General features: G+C 39.1%; 1 protein-coding gene across 3 annotated transcripts in view; it reads left to right on the plus strand.

The window, feature by feature from the left end:
• Nucleotides 1-17,598, plus strand: part of LOC109876272 (uncharacterized) — a 239,151-nt gene that overhangs the window by 54,809 nt on the left and 166,744 nt on the right. The window lies entirely within an intron of this gene.

Raw genomic sequence — 17,598 nt, forward strand, 5'->3', positions numbered from 1 at the left:
AATAGTGTCATGCAAAAGCAGCATCCTCTCTCTTTATCCCCTTGATACCACACCCGTGGCACTGAAACTGTCCAGCAACTGCCAGGGCCACTTCTTTGAAAGAAGAGAAACACTGCATGTACCAAAGCAACACACCCACACATCCACACCAGCACACACATATATACTGTATATTTCAGTGCTTTGATGATGATTATTATAGTTGTTGATTATTTGGTAACTTAGATCAATGGTTCCCACTCGACGTGCCGCCGCACACTGGTGTGAGTTGAGAAACTCTCAGGTGTGCTTTGAAACATTTCCTGATTTGGATTTTAAAAATGGAACACTCAAAAAATGAATGCACATGGAGTTGTGACTTGGGAGCTCTAGTGGCGGTCAGATGATACATTAAATGGAACATGGTTACATCTGTAATGTTGTTTCAAGTCCAGTGCCCTCAGGCTGTTGAGGGGCACGTAACAAAGGAGGGTTCCACTAAGTTAACATATGTCATTGTTTAAAGATGGTCAATACATGGATCATTTATCTATTTGATTTTGAATTTTAGGACTCCTTTAGGATTCAACAAAAATATATAAACAAATTACAGTATTTGATAAAATATTGAATTTGGCCTTTACTGCAAGTCTGCAGAAATGCATTGAATAACACATTTATAAATGGCAAAACATACACATCTATCAAAATAAATCTGGTTTTGAATTGTCTGTCCTATATCTAGGAGATATGAGAAAGCTCAGGATTTTCATCCTTTTTTAAACCCGTACCGTGTTACCTTTATGATACTCGTGGGGATTGTAGGACAAAACTGAGAACACCATTGTGTTTGTGAGAGTCTCATCTTGTTGGCCAATCCATTCAGACACTGCATATTTTCATGAGAAGACAGACTTTCTAGATGTCTCCTGGTCTGGCAAACAGCGCTGTAGCTCCGCGCCTTTCCACCGCAGATGCCAAAGGCAGCCCATAAAAAAATGATTAATTAATTAAAAATTCAACTGACAGATTACAATGACAGATACATTTTTTTATTGTAATGTTAATTAACCCCGGACCAATCGACTCTTAAAGACAAATTAACGCTCAAGAGTAAGAAACTATGAAAACTATTAACATATTTAAAATAAACCCTATATAATTTATTGACACAAATGTTTGTCACATAAAATAGATGATTTTCAGAATGGATCAGATGTGATCATTACAACTAAATTAATTAATTAATAGGGACATTTTACGTGTGCCAGAGAATTGTATATCCCATCACAGTTGTGAACCACTGACTTAGATACAGGTCACTTTCTATGTGTGTAAATACTACTGTAATGAATACTCAGGGAGAAAAAGGTGTAGATTCACACGCAGAGCACATCAGATGTGTCACGTTCTGACCTTTATTTCCTTTGTTTTGTCATTATTTAGTATGGTCAGGGCGTGAGTTGGGGTGGGCAGTCTATGTTTTTTTTTCTATGATTTGGGTATTTCTATGTTTCGGCCTAGTATGGTTCTCAATCAGAGGCAGGTGTCATTAGTTGTCTCTGATTGAGAATCATACTTAGGTAGCCTGGGTGTCACTGTGTGTTTGTGGGTGATTGTTCCTGTCTCTGTCTCTGCACCAGATAGGACTGTTTAGGTTTTCATTTTTCTTGTTTTTGTTAGTTTGTTCATGTGAAGTGATTTATTAAAACATGAATCAAAATAACCACGCTGCGCTTTGGTCCGCCTCTCCGTCAATGGAAGAAATCCCTTACAAGATGTTTATTATGCCTTAGCAGAAGACAGGTATCATGGTCACAGGTAAGCACAGGTCAAGCACAGGTAGGCAGTCAAAAACAAACAATACAAACAGAAAGAACTGAACTAAATAGGGAGCTGATGAGACCAGGTGAGAAACGAACACAGGTGAAATCAATGAACAAAAATGAAAGACAGGGCTACGTTCAGGAATACAAAGAAACAGGGATACATTCAAGAACACAAAGATAAAAAACACAATGTTGACTAAGAAAAGAAAGCAGAACATTACAACTACTGGAGACTAGCAGGTTGCCAGGGCATCAGAGCTGCCATCAACTGCAACACCTGTATTCAGTGCATGAGGCTACTTCTGCTAACAACTACAGGGAGCTTGAGAACAGCAGCTCTTGTAAACCAGCTAAACACTGTCATCTAGGGCTACGTTCAAGAACACATTTATATTCCTGTTGTGCAAATAACATGTATTTTACAACCTAAAGAGATGCTGCGTATCTCACTCTTTAAGTTGTATGATTATCCATTCTGATCTGTGCAGTCTATCCTTTAGCCATGATGGCCGGTGAGAATGGATTGGCATTTCTTCATATACATTTAGATTATAATATCTGACAGGATTAACTTTACTGGCTAAAACAGCTACTCCAATTATCCAATTATTGGATTCTGACAACAGAATGTGTTCATTTTAAGCGAAAAAAAATATTTTCTACTTTCAATAATGACAAAAAAATGTACTGTGTAAAGAAATGACCTTAGTAAGGTGCTTTGATCATTGTTATAGTCAAAATGCCTGACAGAGCAAAAGCTGAAAGTCCAAACTAATCAAGATTTAATAATATGTAGCAAAACATCATTTGACATTCTGTTCATGAGATCAAAACCAATAGATCATGTTGTGGTTGTTGTGAAATGTTTATTCCAGCTTTGGCCCTGCACAGAGTGGTGGGGGGTTTGTATAGGGTTAAACCACTGTGCCATATAGCAGGTCACAATGATACAGTCCATGACAAAAAGCTACCACCTCTACCAAGCACAGAGTGTGAGAGTGCTGACACCTAAGGAACACATACATTGACATTCTGATTGTCTATAGGCAGCTAACCTAAACATGCTGGTACATTTACAGTGGGGAAAAAAAGTATTTAGTCAGCCACCAATTGTGCAAGTTCTCCCACTTAAAAAGATGAGAGGCCTGTAATTTTCATCATATGTACACTTCAACTATGACAGACAAAATGAGAAAAAAAATCCAGAAAATCACATTGTAGGATTTTTAATTAATTTATTTGCAAATTATGGTGGAAAATAAGTATTTGGTCAATAACAAAAGTTTATATCAATACTTTGTTATATACCCTTTGTTGGCAATGACAGAGGTCAAAAGTTGTTTTTGTTCCACACCGGTCCTGCTCTGCTTTTATCAGTTGTGTCTGTTTCTCTCACACACCCCACCCATCTCTCTTACCCTCTGTGACCCTCACAGCTGTGTGGCACCACGCTTGGTGAACTCCAGTCTGTCACCTGGGTGTTTCAGGTCCCAGTTTAGCATCTCTGATGATTCAGATAGACAGTTAAAGCAGTTAAGTAGCCCAGGGACTGTTCCTATACACTTTCATGATCTAATTCTCACTACATTGTTTCAGCTGAGGAGAAACTGTCTTTTTGCATGAGTCAGCTGGTGTGTGGTAACCATACAATGTTTCAACCACATGGACACGATTAGCATTTGGTTTGAATAAATGGTGAGATGGATCAAAGAATCAGACCATTGAATCACTATTTCATTTATATTATAGACCTTGCTAACAGTTGTATTACTTATATAATTTAATATTTTCAATAATTCACTGCTACTCATCACACACAATGTTATTGACACACCATATTCATGGTTTGTGTTTGTAATAAATATAACACACTTTTCAAGAATTGCATTGAACAATGAGTCCTTAACTAAAATAACAAATTGCTCTATTTTGGTTTCTCATAGCTGTTGCCCTAAATACTTTACTATGTCTTCATTATAATTGTATATAGGGGTGAGAGTTTAAGAACTTGTTTTATAAGGCTGGTCTATCAAAATGAGTGTTTTGTGCAATAGTTCAAAGCTACCAAAGCATGACTTCTACCCAGGATGCACCTGCACTCAGATCAAGCCATTTCCCTGAAATAGTATCTTGATTAACCCTAAAAAAAACAATGAACAGTATCATTGTAAAAGTGCAGTAACATATATATAAAAACACAAAACAGTGATGTACTGCAGATGTGGGAGAAAATGACACATGATTTGGAAAAGTAATCAAGTGATGTTTAGCCATTTATTTGTTTGTTTAGAATTGCATTTTAGCATACCATACTTCAGGATGTGAATTGTTCATTATTGTTTTTTTTGTGTGTGTTGTTTAAAAAACAAACATTTGTAAGGTATTTTCTGACTTTATTGAACATATAGAGAGAAAAGATTACGGTGATGAAAGTTGTGTCAAGGGAAATAGGCCGGATTCAAAACTTTTCAGAAAACGTATGAGACAACATACTTGTACAGGGGCCACTTGTATGAATGTGTTGGTGATATTGTTGTGGGAAATATAAAAATGTAATATGATTTAATAAAAAGTATTTCATAACTTCTTAATGCATGAATCAATGTTTGTTTGAGAGATTTGAAAAAAAGGTACTTTACTGTTTAAACAATACAGAACATGTTTGCTGATGATGTCTGTCTTTGTCTTAGAATGAATTGCCTTGAAACCCTTTTATATGCATGTGACATGCTATCAACCAACCATGGATGTCATGCAAATTCTGACTCCCAAGTCTGTGTACTTATGTGATGTTTCCTCTCATAGATTAATTGTCTTCCATCCTGAAAAGATGACAGGCAAACTACACCTCCTCCTGGTCTTGCTGGGCCTCTGTAGTATGTACTCAATAATCTAGCAATTTATTGGAACAAAGTGTGTTACGTTTCCCAGATAATTACAATATCCATTGAGTTAACATATTAGTGATCTATTGTCTTCCTTCTCTTTTCTCTATTAGGGGTGTATAGTCAGAGTCTGGAGGACATTCCCTCCAGTCCAGTCCTGAAAAAGCCTGCAGAACCTCTCAGCCTCTCCTGTAAGGGATCTGGCTTTACCTTTAGTAGCTACAACATGGCCTGGATACGTCAACCTGAAGGAAGAGCACTTGAATGGATAGGCATTATATGGAATGATGCTAGTGGAACTGTATATGCAAAAAGTGTTGAAGGACGGATAGAAGTCACCAGAGACAATTCTAACAGCATGGTGTATCTGAAGCTGTCTGGTCTGAGAGCAGAGGACTCTGCTGTGTATTACTGTGCAAGAGACACAGTGGTGTGAGTGAGTGGAGGATCTGTACAAAAACCCCTCAGAGAATCTAACTGGCAGCAGAGCGGAGAAACTCTCAACTGAGTACACCTTTACAAGCTCTGGTATGAACTGTATTCACCAACCTACAGGGAAACCATTGGAATGGATGGGCTGGATCAACACCAATACTGGAGCAGTGGGCTATGCCAAATCCCTGGAGGGACGGATTGAACTGACCAAAGACAGCTCAGTGAGCATGACACATCTGAAACTGTCTGGACTGAAGGCAGAGGACTCTGCTGTGTATTACTGTGCACGCTGGACACAGTGATGTGAATGTGTGGTGGATCTGTACAAAAAACCCTCAGACAGGATGTGAAACATGTACACACTGTTGTTCTCCCCTGACACACTTCACTAACCCTCCTCTGCAAACAGCTGGGGTAAACAACCATATGCTATGAGAAGCATAAACACTGTCTATGCTTCATGAATAGGGCTGTGAGATGTCTAGATATTATTTTGTCCCCAAAAGGCTAGAGTTGACACTGCTTAAGGGCCTTGACTTTGTTGTCCAATGTGTTGGTGTAAGGCTAGTACAAAAGCCTGTGCATCCAGCATATTACAGAACATATTGAAATGGTTCACAACGCTTAAACAACAACCTATGAATTGTAAAAATGTGTTTTATTTAATAACAAAGCAACATTTGGCAACAGACACAAAGTGGGTCATTCTTGTTTTGGGTAATCGAGAAGAGGCAGCGAGGAGAAGGAACGTGGACGAAAATGTGCTTGTATGAAATGAGACTCTCCACTCGTGCATCATCAGGTAAATTACTTTTACATGGTTGGAATCCCTAAATAAAGCTGAAAAGTGATACAACTAATTTAACTAGTTGTGCAAGATATTTTATAGGATAATGGAAAAAGTAACATATCATTTAGTTTATTAAATTCTAGAAAACAACAACTATTTCAAAGGGGGTGTGGCAGATGTCAAAACTCTTCAGCGAAGGACTCAGGTAGTATTACACATGGCTATCCTCGATTAAAGGTGGCTATCAAGGAGGGGAGAACACACTTCTGTTCGACCACTAACACATTTACACTCTCCTCAACCACATAACGGTTTCTGGGTCACAGGGGAGAGAGGATGGAGGACAGACTTTTTCCCAAATGAGAAAAGGCCTTAAACGGGGAAATAAAGGCTTTTGTACCATTCTGATTTCAAGGTCACTAAAATGACAGCTTTAATGGTCATGTTTTACTCATGGTAAACCATTTATATTTTCTGAAAGCATATGGTACAAACTCTAGATTTTGTTGAACGCAGAGCAACAGAATTAGTCTTTAATCTGTGCTCCCATGTGTCTTAGAGCCCACTGGTGTCATCTGGGCCGGGCCTGAACATCCACGATCTCTCTCCTCATCCCCTTCTCCCTCCTCTTCCCCTTCAACAACACCATACTGATCCATCTCTATGTCAGCTTCACCTAAATCTATCTGCACTTCAGTCATGTAAAATCTTCCCGCCATGATTTTCAAAATGGCATTAATAATGTTGAGCTGAACTAGTTTCATCGGGTATCTCTACTATTGCCTCTTCCTCTCATACACTGTATATCTTCCACAGCAACAAATTGATGCTTTATGAAGAAGAGAATGTATACCCCTCCTTCAACCACAGCACCCTCCTCTCTCATTTAACACTATCTCTTGCTAACCTAGATTTGCAGAATGGTTCATGTTCCAAATATCTGTGGTGAATGACACATCAAGCTTACTAACTATCTGCCCTAGAAAATCTGACCATGAACTCTATGGTAGTGCTGCTGTGGGTTAGGTGGCATTTTGTTCTGCTGTCTCCTGACGTAGTAGATAGCTAATTTATTAATACTCTCTGTCTGTGGTCCCCCTGGAGAAAACTTCTAAATCCTCCATGATCACTGTAGAATAGGTTGTATCTAATGTTGATCACTTAGTTTCCTACTGTACGCATTGTAAAGTTAGTGATGCTTGTATGGAAAACTGTACAGCATATGTATATGTTGGATATTCTGGATCCTAGACCCTCAATATTGACTCTTCTCTAATATGCAAATAAGCTCCTCTGCTATGAACTGTATATCAATGACCAGCTCTGAAAGGCAGCCACACACACAGTCACAGACAACCTTCATCACTGCAAAAACTCTGTCTGTCAGTAACCAGACACACACTGTCTACCATCGAACAGAGAAACATGTTTCTTACATCTCTCGTGCTCAATAATCAATAACACAATATTTGAATAACATTTTAATACATGTTTAATAGTGAGGGTATTGCATCATCATTTCTATATCTGTCCTTATCCTATAGTAGTCCTACGTTATGACTAGAGACTGATACTACATATAGTTCATACAGTCATCAGATCATAGTAGGATGTATTTCATGTAAAGGCTAAGATCGTCCACTCCTGGTGGGTACATATAACTCCAACCGTTTATTGGGTTGGTGATTTTTTGTACAGGTCTGGTGCTGGTTTCTATCTCTGTGGGTAGCGAGCACAATAATACACAGCTGTGTCCTCAGCCTGCAGACTGGTGATGTCTAAGTACAGTACATTACTACTGTCTCTGGAGATGGTGAATCTGCTCTTAAAAGAGGCTACAGAGATGATGGATCCACCACCCCAGATGATCCCAATCCACTCCAGTGTTTTCCCTGGCTGCTGTCATATCCACCCTGTAATTACAACTGATTTACTTACTTATGTCCTCCAACCTATCAGAGATCATGCGGCATGAACTGACACATTGTCCACCCAATCAAAGGATCAGAGAATGAATCTTATTCTCCAGTTAATCACGGTACTCCATTTTGTTTATTTTTGTTTATCTGTCGGCCCCAGCCTCGAACTCAGGCCCTGTGTGTAGTTAACCGACCCTCTCTGCCCATTCATTGCCATTTTACCTGTTGTTGTTGTCTTAGCTGATTAGCTGTTGTCTTACCCATTGTTGTCTTAGCTAGCTCTCCCAATACACACCTGTGATTGCTTTATGCCTCGCTTTATGTCTCTCTCAAATGTCAATATGCCTTGTATACTGTTGTTTAGGATAGTCATTATTGTTTTAGTTTACTGCGGAGCCCCTAGTCCCACTCAAAATGCCTCAGATACCTCTTTTGTCCCACCTCCCACACATAAGGTGACTTCACCCAGCATAACTAGCGAGTCCAGAGATGTAACCTCTTTTATCATCACTCAGTGCCTGGGTTTACCTCCACTGTATCCGCACCCCAACATACCCTTGTCTGTACATTATTCCCTGAATCTATTCTACCACACCATGAATCTGCTCCTTTTATTCTCTGTCCCCAACGCACTAGACGACCAGTTTTGATAGCCTTTAGCCTTTATACAAGGTTTTAGGCTTGTTTTTCTGAAAAATGGAGAAGTACTTGTTTTTCCGTGGATAGTGTATTGGCTTTTTGCGCACTTGAACGAGGGCGCGCGTTGCCTTCTTTTGCTTTGGTATTGGACATAGTTCTCTCTGGTTGAAATATTATTGTTTATTTAGATATTAGACATCTTGAGGATTAATAATAAACATCGTTTGAGTTGTTTGGACAAACTTTGATGGTAACTTCTTGGGATCCTTTGTATGCATCTTGTAAGTAAGTGCCTTATTTTATCGCTATTTGTTATTTTGTGACACCTGTGCTGGTTTGTAGGTTATGCTAATGTGGGGGTGCTGACCTCAGACAATCGAATGCTATGCTTTCGCCGTAAAGCCTTTTAGTAATCTGACTAAAAGGCTTTACGCTGTTAGATTATCAAGATTCTAAGCTAACGAATCATGTATGACACTTGTATTTATATGAATATTTAATATTATAATTTTTTATTTTGAATTTGCCACCAGCGCCCTACCGATCCGTAAGAAGTTAACTATCCTCCAAACGAGATTCAGTGCCATACCACACTCCTTCCGTCTCCTTCAACTGCTCTTAAACGCTAGTAAGACCAAATGCATGCTTTTCAACCATTCGCTGCCCACACCCACCCGCCCGACCAACATCACTACTCTGGACGGTTCTGACTTAGAATATGTGAACAACTACAAATACCGAGGAGTCTGGAGAGACTGTAAACCCTCCTTCCAGACTCATATTAAACATCTCCAATCCAAAATTGAATCTAGAATCTGCTTCCTATTTCGCCACAAAGCCACCATCGCCAAACATACCCTTGTAAAACTGACTATCCTACCGATCCTAGAATGCGGCGATGTCATTCACAAAATAGCTTCCAATACTCTACCCAGCAAACTGGATGCAGTCGATCACAGTGCCATCAGTTTTGTCACCAAAGCCCCTTATACCACCCACCACTGCGACCTGTATGCTCTAGTCGGATGGCCCTCGCTACATATTCGCCGCCAGACCCACTGGCTCCAGGTCATCTATAAGTCTATGCTAGGTAAAGCGCCGCATTATCTCAGCTCACTGGTCACAATAACAACACCCACCCATAGCACGCACTTCAGCAGGTATATCTCTGTAATGGTTCTCTTCATCTGAAGGAGAGGCGGACCAAAGCGCAGCGTGGTGGTTATTCATATTCTTTAATTGATAAAGAAACTACACATGAGATAACTAACAAAAACAACAAATGTGAGAAAACCTAAAACAGTCCCATCTGGTACAAAACACAAAGACAGGAACAATCACCCACAAACACACAGTGACACCCAGGCTACCTAAGTATGATTCTCAATCAGAGACAACTAATGACACCTGCCTCTGATTGAGAACCATACTAGGCCGAAACATAGAAAAACCCAAATCATAGAAAATCAAACATAGACTACCCACCCAACTCACGCCCTGACCATACTAACTAAATACAAAACACAGGAAATAAAGGTCAGAACGTGACAATCTCACTGGTCATCCCCAAAGCCAACACCTCATTTGGCCGCCTTTCCTTACAGTTCTCTGCTGCCAATGACTGGAACGAATTGCAAAAATCGCTGAAGCTAGAGACTTTTATTTCCCTCACTAACTTTAAACATCAGCTATCTGAGCAGCTAACCGATCGCTGCAGCTGTACATAGCCCATCTGTAAATAGCCCACCCAATCTACCTACCTCATCACCATATTGTTTTTATTTACTTTTCTGCTCTTTTGCACACCAGTATTTCTACTTGCACATCATCATCTGCTCATCTATCACTCCAGTGTTCATTTGCTAAATTGTAATTACTTCGCTACTATGGCCTATTTATTGTCTTACCTCCTTACGCCATTTGCACACACTGTATATAGACTTTTTTATTGTGTTATTGACTGTACACTTGTTTATTCCATGTGTAACTCTGTTGTTGTTTGTGTCTGTCACGACTTCTACCGAAGTCGTTGCCTCTCCTTGTTCGGGCGGTGCTCGGCGTTCGACATCACCGGTCTTCTAGCCATCATTGATCCTTTTTTCATTTTCCATTGGTTTTGTCTTGTCTTCCCACACACCTGTTTTCAATCCCATTCATTACCCATTGTGTATTTAACCCTCTGTTTCCCCTCATGTCTTTGTCAGAGATTGTTTTATTGTCAGTGTAGTGTGATTGTTGTATAGGTGCGCGTCGGGTCCTCGTACCCATGTTTGTGTGTTTATGTACATTTAGTGTTATGGAGCATACTCCGTGGACTTTATTAAAAGACTCCATTTTACACTCCATTTGACTCTCCTGCGCCTGACTTCCCTGCCACCTATTACACCTACGCATGACAGTGTCACACTGCTTTGCTTTATCTTGGCCAGGTCGCAGTTGTAAATGAGAACTTGTTCTCAACTAGCCTACCTGGTTAAATAAAGGTGAAATAAAAAAATAAAAATATATAGTACTGAAAGCATAAGATACAGCTAGCTAGCGCTGAAGTGCATAACATGTGGTGAGTAGTTGACTCAAAGAAAAAGAAAGACAATACAGTTTTGAACAACTTGATAAATTCCACATTATTATATGTGCAATGAGCAGGGTGATCATTAACTATGTTTGCATGTGATCATGTCAACTTGTCTATTTGATAAACATCTGGATGATGCCCAGTGACAGCCCCGAAACCTGAAGGATCTGGAGAAGGTCTGTATGGAGGAGTGGGCCAAAATCCCTGCTGCAGTGTTTGAAAACCTGGTCAAGAACTACAGGAAACTTATGGTCTCTGTAATTGCAAACAAAGGTTTCTGTACCAAATATTAAGTTCTGCTTTTCTGATGTATCAAATACTTATGTCATGCAATAAAATGCAAATGAATTACTTAACCTTACCAAAAGCATTAAAACCATGCAGAACTTTTGTCCCTGTGTTGCTGATCTTCAACATACTAAAGCCATACTAAAGCCATAAATCATACTAAAGCCATTATAGTCAACACATCATACTAAAGCCATTATAGTCAACACATCATACTAAAGCCATTATAGTCAACACATCATACTAAAGCCATTATAGTCAACACATCATACTAAAGCCATTATAGTCAACACATCATACTAAAGCCATTATAGTCAACACATCATACTAAAGCCATAAATCATACTAAAGCCATACTAAAGCCATAAATCATACTAAAGCCATTATAGTCAACACATCATACTAAAGCCATTATAGTCAACACATCATACTAAAGCCATTATAGTCAACACGTCTCATAAGTAGAATCTGAACTACAGAGAGAAGAACAAAGGACAGGGAGGAGAGAGAATAAAGGAATAGAGCAGATCTCTCCCTGTCAGGATATTTAAACCTCTAGAGGGCGGTCTATGCAAAGTCTCCCTCTCGTTTATCCCTTTATAATCAGACACTCAGCCTTCTCATTATAGGCAGTGTGGATTGATTCGGTAGCAAGCACGGCATATAACCTGACTATCACTGAACAATGAGGACTGTCTGGAGTTTAGTACTCATGGTGGTGTTTGTAAAAAGTAAGTTACAATATTCTGTGTTCACTAGAATGAATGTTCCATCATTTTCAGTAATTTTTCAGAAAATGATGAATATTGACATGTTTAAAGACATCACTGTTCATGTGTATGAATGTTTGCATTCTAAAGTTTGGGGTATTTCATTTCCACAGCTGTCCAGGGTCAGACACTAACTGAGTCTGGACCAGTGGTTAAAAAGCATCAGGATTCCCACAAACTGACCAGTACATATAACGGCTTTGGTGGAAACATTGATGCAGCTTGGATCAGACAGGCTCCTGGGAAAGGACTGGAGTGGGTGTGCTATATTAGCAGTAGTAGTAGTTACATCTACTATTCCCAGTCTTTTCAGTGTCGGTTCACCATCTCCAGAGACAATAGCAAAGAGCAGGTGTATCTCCAGATGAACAATCTGAAGACTGACGACTCTGCTGTTTATTATTGTGCAGTGCTGTACAAAAACTGCTTAACATTGATCTTAGTATGAAAGTTTCTAAAAGACTAAATTCAACACCATTTGCATCAACTACACACACTGGTCGACACATGAAATACTCTCATAGACAGATCAGATTTTCAATTAAATCTAAAATGATGAACCATGAAAACATAGAAAAACACGTACCTGCCATTTTTGGATCAAAAATATGAAGAAAAAGTCATAAAAGTAATCATGTGAATCAAAATTAAATATAATATCTGATGGCAAACTATAGTACAACCCCTCACCCATACCCCAGCCAGCACTTAGACTGTAATGGGTTAAAGTATCAGTCATGACCAAAAGTGTTATTGGTGGGTCGTGAAGTGTCATAGTAAACGTATAATTATTTAGTTAATTACTGGAATTGATTTGGCCAAGTGCAACTGCTCTCTGTTCAATGCCCTCTCAGTTTATCAGCGTTGTCTGCATTATTAACAGTATTCGTTAATGCGAGACCTGCATTAACTAATACTGAACAATGAGGACTCTATAGTTTAATACTTATGTTGGTGTTCATTCACGGTATGTGTGTGAGTCTGTTTTGTCCACTAGAATCATTCTCAAACAGGCTTTTTCAACTAGTATTAATTGTAACCATTATAACTCAATAACAACAGATTTATGCCCTACAGATTAATAAAATGGGATGTGTTCAAACTTCAAAGTATTTTTTTATGTGATAGTGTTAAACATTGTCATTTTGAATTTTCACAGGTTTCCAGGGCCAAACACTGACTGATTCTGAACCAGTTGCTAAAATGTCTGGAGAATCCCACAAACTGACCTGTACATATTCTGGAATCTCAACTAGCTCTGACGAACTAGATCAGAAAGGCTTCTGGTAAATGGTTGGAATGGATAGCTTGTATTCATGGTCCAAGTGGTAGTACTATCTACTACTCCCAGTCAGTTCAGGGTCAGTTCACAATCTCCAGGTGTATCTCCAGATGAACAACCTGAACACTGAAGACTCTGCTGTTTATTATTGTGTCAGAGACACAGTGACACAGGAGGCTGCAGTGCTATGCATAAACTGACCACACAAGTTGTCATGGTGATGTCTATACACTGTAAGTAAGCCCTATATAGTACATAATTGTGACTGAAGAATGTCTGAGTATTTGTATTCATTAAGGATCCCCATTAGTTCCTGCCGAGGCAGCAGCTACTCTTCCTGGTGTCCAAACACATAAAGGCAGTTGCAATACACATACACCTAAAGATAAACAGTACATAATATAACATTATTACACCACTACATATCTACAATACAAATAGTATAATACCCCGATACAACAATATTACAGTGTACGTGTGTGTAGAGTGTGTGTGCTAGCATGTGTGTGTGTATGCCTGTGTCTGTACCTGCTGTTCCATAACATGTTTTTTATCTGTTTTTGAAATCTGATTCTACTGCATCAGTTACCTGATGTGGAATAGAGTTCCATGTATTCATGGCTCTATGTATCACTCTGCACCTCCCATAGTCGCTTCTTGACTTGGGGACTGTGAAGAGACCTCTGGTGGCATGTCTTGTGGGGTATGTATGGGTGTCCGAGCTGTGTGCTAGTAGTTTAAACAGAGACCTCGGTGCATTCAGCATGTCAACACTTCTTACAACAACATGTAGTGGTGAAGTCAATCTCTCCTCCACTTTGAGCCATGAGAGATTGACATGCATATCATTAATGTTAGCTCTCCGTATACATTTAAGGGCCAGCCATGCACCCTGTTCTGAGCCCATTGTAATTTTGACTCTACTTTGTCTCTATACTGACTCTAAGCTTGCTTGATTGCCTTGCAGAGGCAATATCTACACTGTTTATATTCGGTCATGTTTCCGGTCGCCTTGCCATGATTAAAAGCAGTGGTTCGCCCTTTCAGTTTTACGCGAATGCTGCCATCAATCTACGGTTTCTGGTTGGAGAAGGTTTTAATAGTCACCATAGGTACAACATCACTGATGCACATGCTAATAAACTCACTCACCGAATCAGCGTATACATCAATGTTGTTGTCTGAGGCTACCTGGAACATATCCCAGTCCACGTAATCGAAGCAGTCTTGAAGCATGGAATCAGATTGGTCGGATCAACGTTGAACAGACCTGAGCACGGGCGTTTCCTGTTTAGTTTCTGTCTATAGGCTGGGAGCATCAAAATGGAGTCGTGGTCAGATTTGCCGAAAGGAGGTTGAGGGAGGGCTTTGTATGCGTTGCGGAAGTTAGAGTAGCAATGATCCAGAATTTTGCCAGCCCGGGTCGCGCATTCAATATGTTGATTAAATTTAGGGAGCCTTGTTTTTAAAATAGTTACGTTAAAATCCCCAGCTACAATAAATGCAGCCTCAGGATATGTGGTTTCCAGTTTGGAAGATAATGCAATCGGCATTTGACTGTAAGGAATTCTAGGTCAGGTGAACAAAGGGACTTGAGTTCTGTCACGCCCTGACCTTAGTATTCTTTGTTTGCTTGGTTATTTTGGTTAGGTCAGGGTGTGACAAGGGTGATGTATGTGTTTTTTTGTATGTTTATGGGATTTTACTAGACTAGGTGTTTTTATGTGCATGGTTGCCTAGTTTGGTTCTCAATTAGAGGCAGCTGTTTATCATTGTCCCTGATTGGGAACCATATTTAGGCAGCCATATTCTTTGGGTATTTTGTGGGTGATTGTTTCCTGTGTCAGTGTTTGTGCCATACGGGACTGTTTCGTTTGTCCTTTCACTTTGTTATTTTGTATTTTGTAGTGTTCAGTTTTACATATTAAAATGGACACTTAACACACTGCAAATTGGTCTGATATCTCTTACTCCTCATCAGACGAGGACGATGATCGTAACAAGTTCCTGTATGTTTTTATGATAACACCTTGACTTGTTAATCATAAGGCATACACCCCGCCCTTCTTCTTACCAGAGAGATGTTTGTTTCTGTCGTAATCCTGGTCGTAATTTTTTATAGCTGATACCAATTACATATTGTACTATGTTTACATATGATTACCTACAATGTCTCAAAACTCTTGAGTGGTCCACAATGTGGTTCTGCATTATGTTCTGTCAATTAATGTATCAGTATTTATTGTGACACACTTCAAGTCATAATTTGACATTTTCTCCCACATCTTCAATACATCACTGTTGTGTGTTGTTTTTAAATGTGTTACTGCACTTTCACAGTGATACATTGGTCCATTTTAGGGTTAATCAAGATGCTATATCAGGGAAATGGCTTTATCGGAGTGCAGGTGCATCCTGGGTAGAAGTCATGCTTGGGGAGCTTTGAACTGCTGTGCCCAACACTCATTTTGATTGACACACCTGATAAAAACCCATTTTTAACTTTCTCCACTATAAATAATTACAATTAAGGCATACTAAAGTATTTAGGGGGAGGTGCCCTGGACAGAAATGAGAAACCACATGTTGTTAGTCGCAATGGCTTGCTTTATCTTGGCCAGGTCGCCGTTGTAAATGAGAACTTGTTCTCAACTCACCTACCTGGTTAAGTAAAGGTGAATAAAAAACAACTAAATAAATATGGACATTTGTTATTTTAGTTAATGGCTTATTGTTCAACGCAATTCAAGAAAGGTGTGTTTTTTGCATTACAAACATAAACCATGAATATGGTGTGTCAATAACATTGTGTTTGATGAGTAGCAGTGAATGACTGAAAATATTAAATAATAAAATGAATACAGCTGTCGACAACGGCTTCTAATATAAATGAAGTTGTGATTCAATTGTCTCATTATTTGAACCGTCTCCCCATTTATTAAAACCAAATGCAAATTGTGTTCTTGTGGTTGAAACATTGTATGGTTACCAGCCACCAGCTGGCTGATGCAAAACACAGTTTCTCCTCAGTTGAAACAAGCTAGTGAGAATTAGATCATGAAAGTGTAGAGAAACAGTCGCTGCAGTTCCTGGGCTACTTAACTACTTAAACTGTCTATCTGAATCATCAGAGATGCTAAACTGGGACCCTGAAACACACCGACTAGAGTTCACCAAGCGTGGTGCCACACAGCTGTGAGGGTCACAGAGTGGAAACGGGAAGGGTGGGGTGTGGGAGAGAAACAGACAACATTGTGAAAAGTAGAGCAGGGCCTGTGTGGAACAGAGTGGATTATCAAACATAAGCCCTTAGACTGTGGAACACATGCATTAATAGTTACTTTTCATACAGTGACCAAAATGATGGAAAATATGTTGTTTCTGTTTGACTTAAAGCAAAATAATTATGACAAGTAACTATAAATGTGTTTATTCCAAACTCTAAGTATGTACAATTAAATAGTTTGTTTATATTGATATTTTCAGTCAATTTGGTCAGAATCTGTGACGATTTCACTACTTGTACATTTTACATCTTTAAAATAACTTAAAAGTTTCAATATCTCAGGCCCAGAAAGTCAGATTCTTACGAGGTAAAGTTCTCCTTGTTCAGCATGGTCCTACAGACCACAATTGTAGCTGAAAACATCGACATTTTTGTCCTTTCTGTGTATTTGCATGTCTTAAAGCATATGAACTGTTTTAAAAGTAACAGTCTCCTGGAGATGGAGTGCTCTGTCCATAACAAGTCCTGAGACAGGATAGACTGGGCCTAAAGTTTATTTAACATGTTCAACACTCATTGGTTCTACTTAATTACATCATCTATACACATGTATGGAGAAACAAAACATAGGACAGGCTATGTGAGGTGTTGAATCTCATTAAACTGTGTTCATTCAAGTATAAATGTAAAATGGCCTCTGTTTCTATTAAAGATTTTGCTTAACTTCTCCGTTGGAAAAAAGGTTCTGTGAATAGTATTGTACTGTGTTTGTCACCCATGCCCTTCATGTATTGACTTTATAATACATATTAATTATTTTCTTAACAAATGGATGTCTATACAGCATATGCCATTTAAATGAATCCTCAATTTAATGAAGATTGTCAATATTTAGAAAATCATCACATTTCCCACATTTCTTCCAGTCCTTGAGTCAGTTATGTTTGTGGTCAGTAGGCCCTGGAGTTTTTTTTGACTAAG

The sequence above is a fragment of the Oncorhynchus kisutch genome, linkage group LG10 (genome assembly GCF_002021735.2).
Source record: "Oncorhynchus kisutch isolate 150728-3 linkage group LG10, Okis_V2, whole genome shotgun sequence".
NCBI classification, from domain to species: domain Eukaryota; kingdom Metazoa; phylum Chordata; class Actinopteri; order Salmoniformes; family Salmonidae; genus Oncorhynchus; species Oncorhynchus kisutch.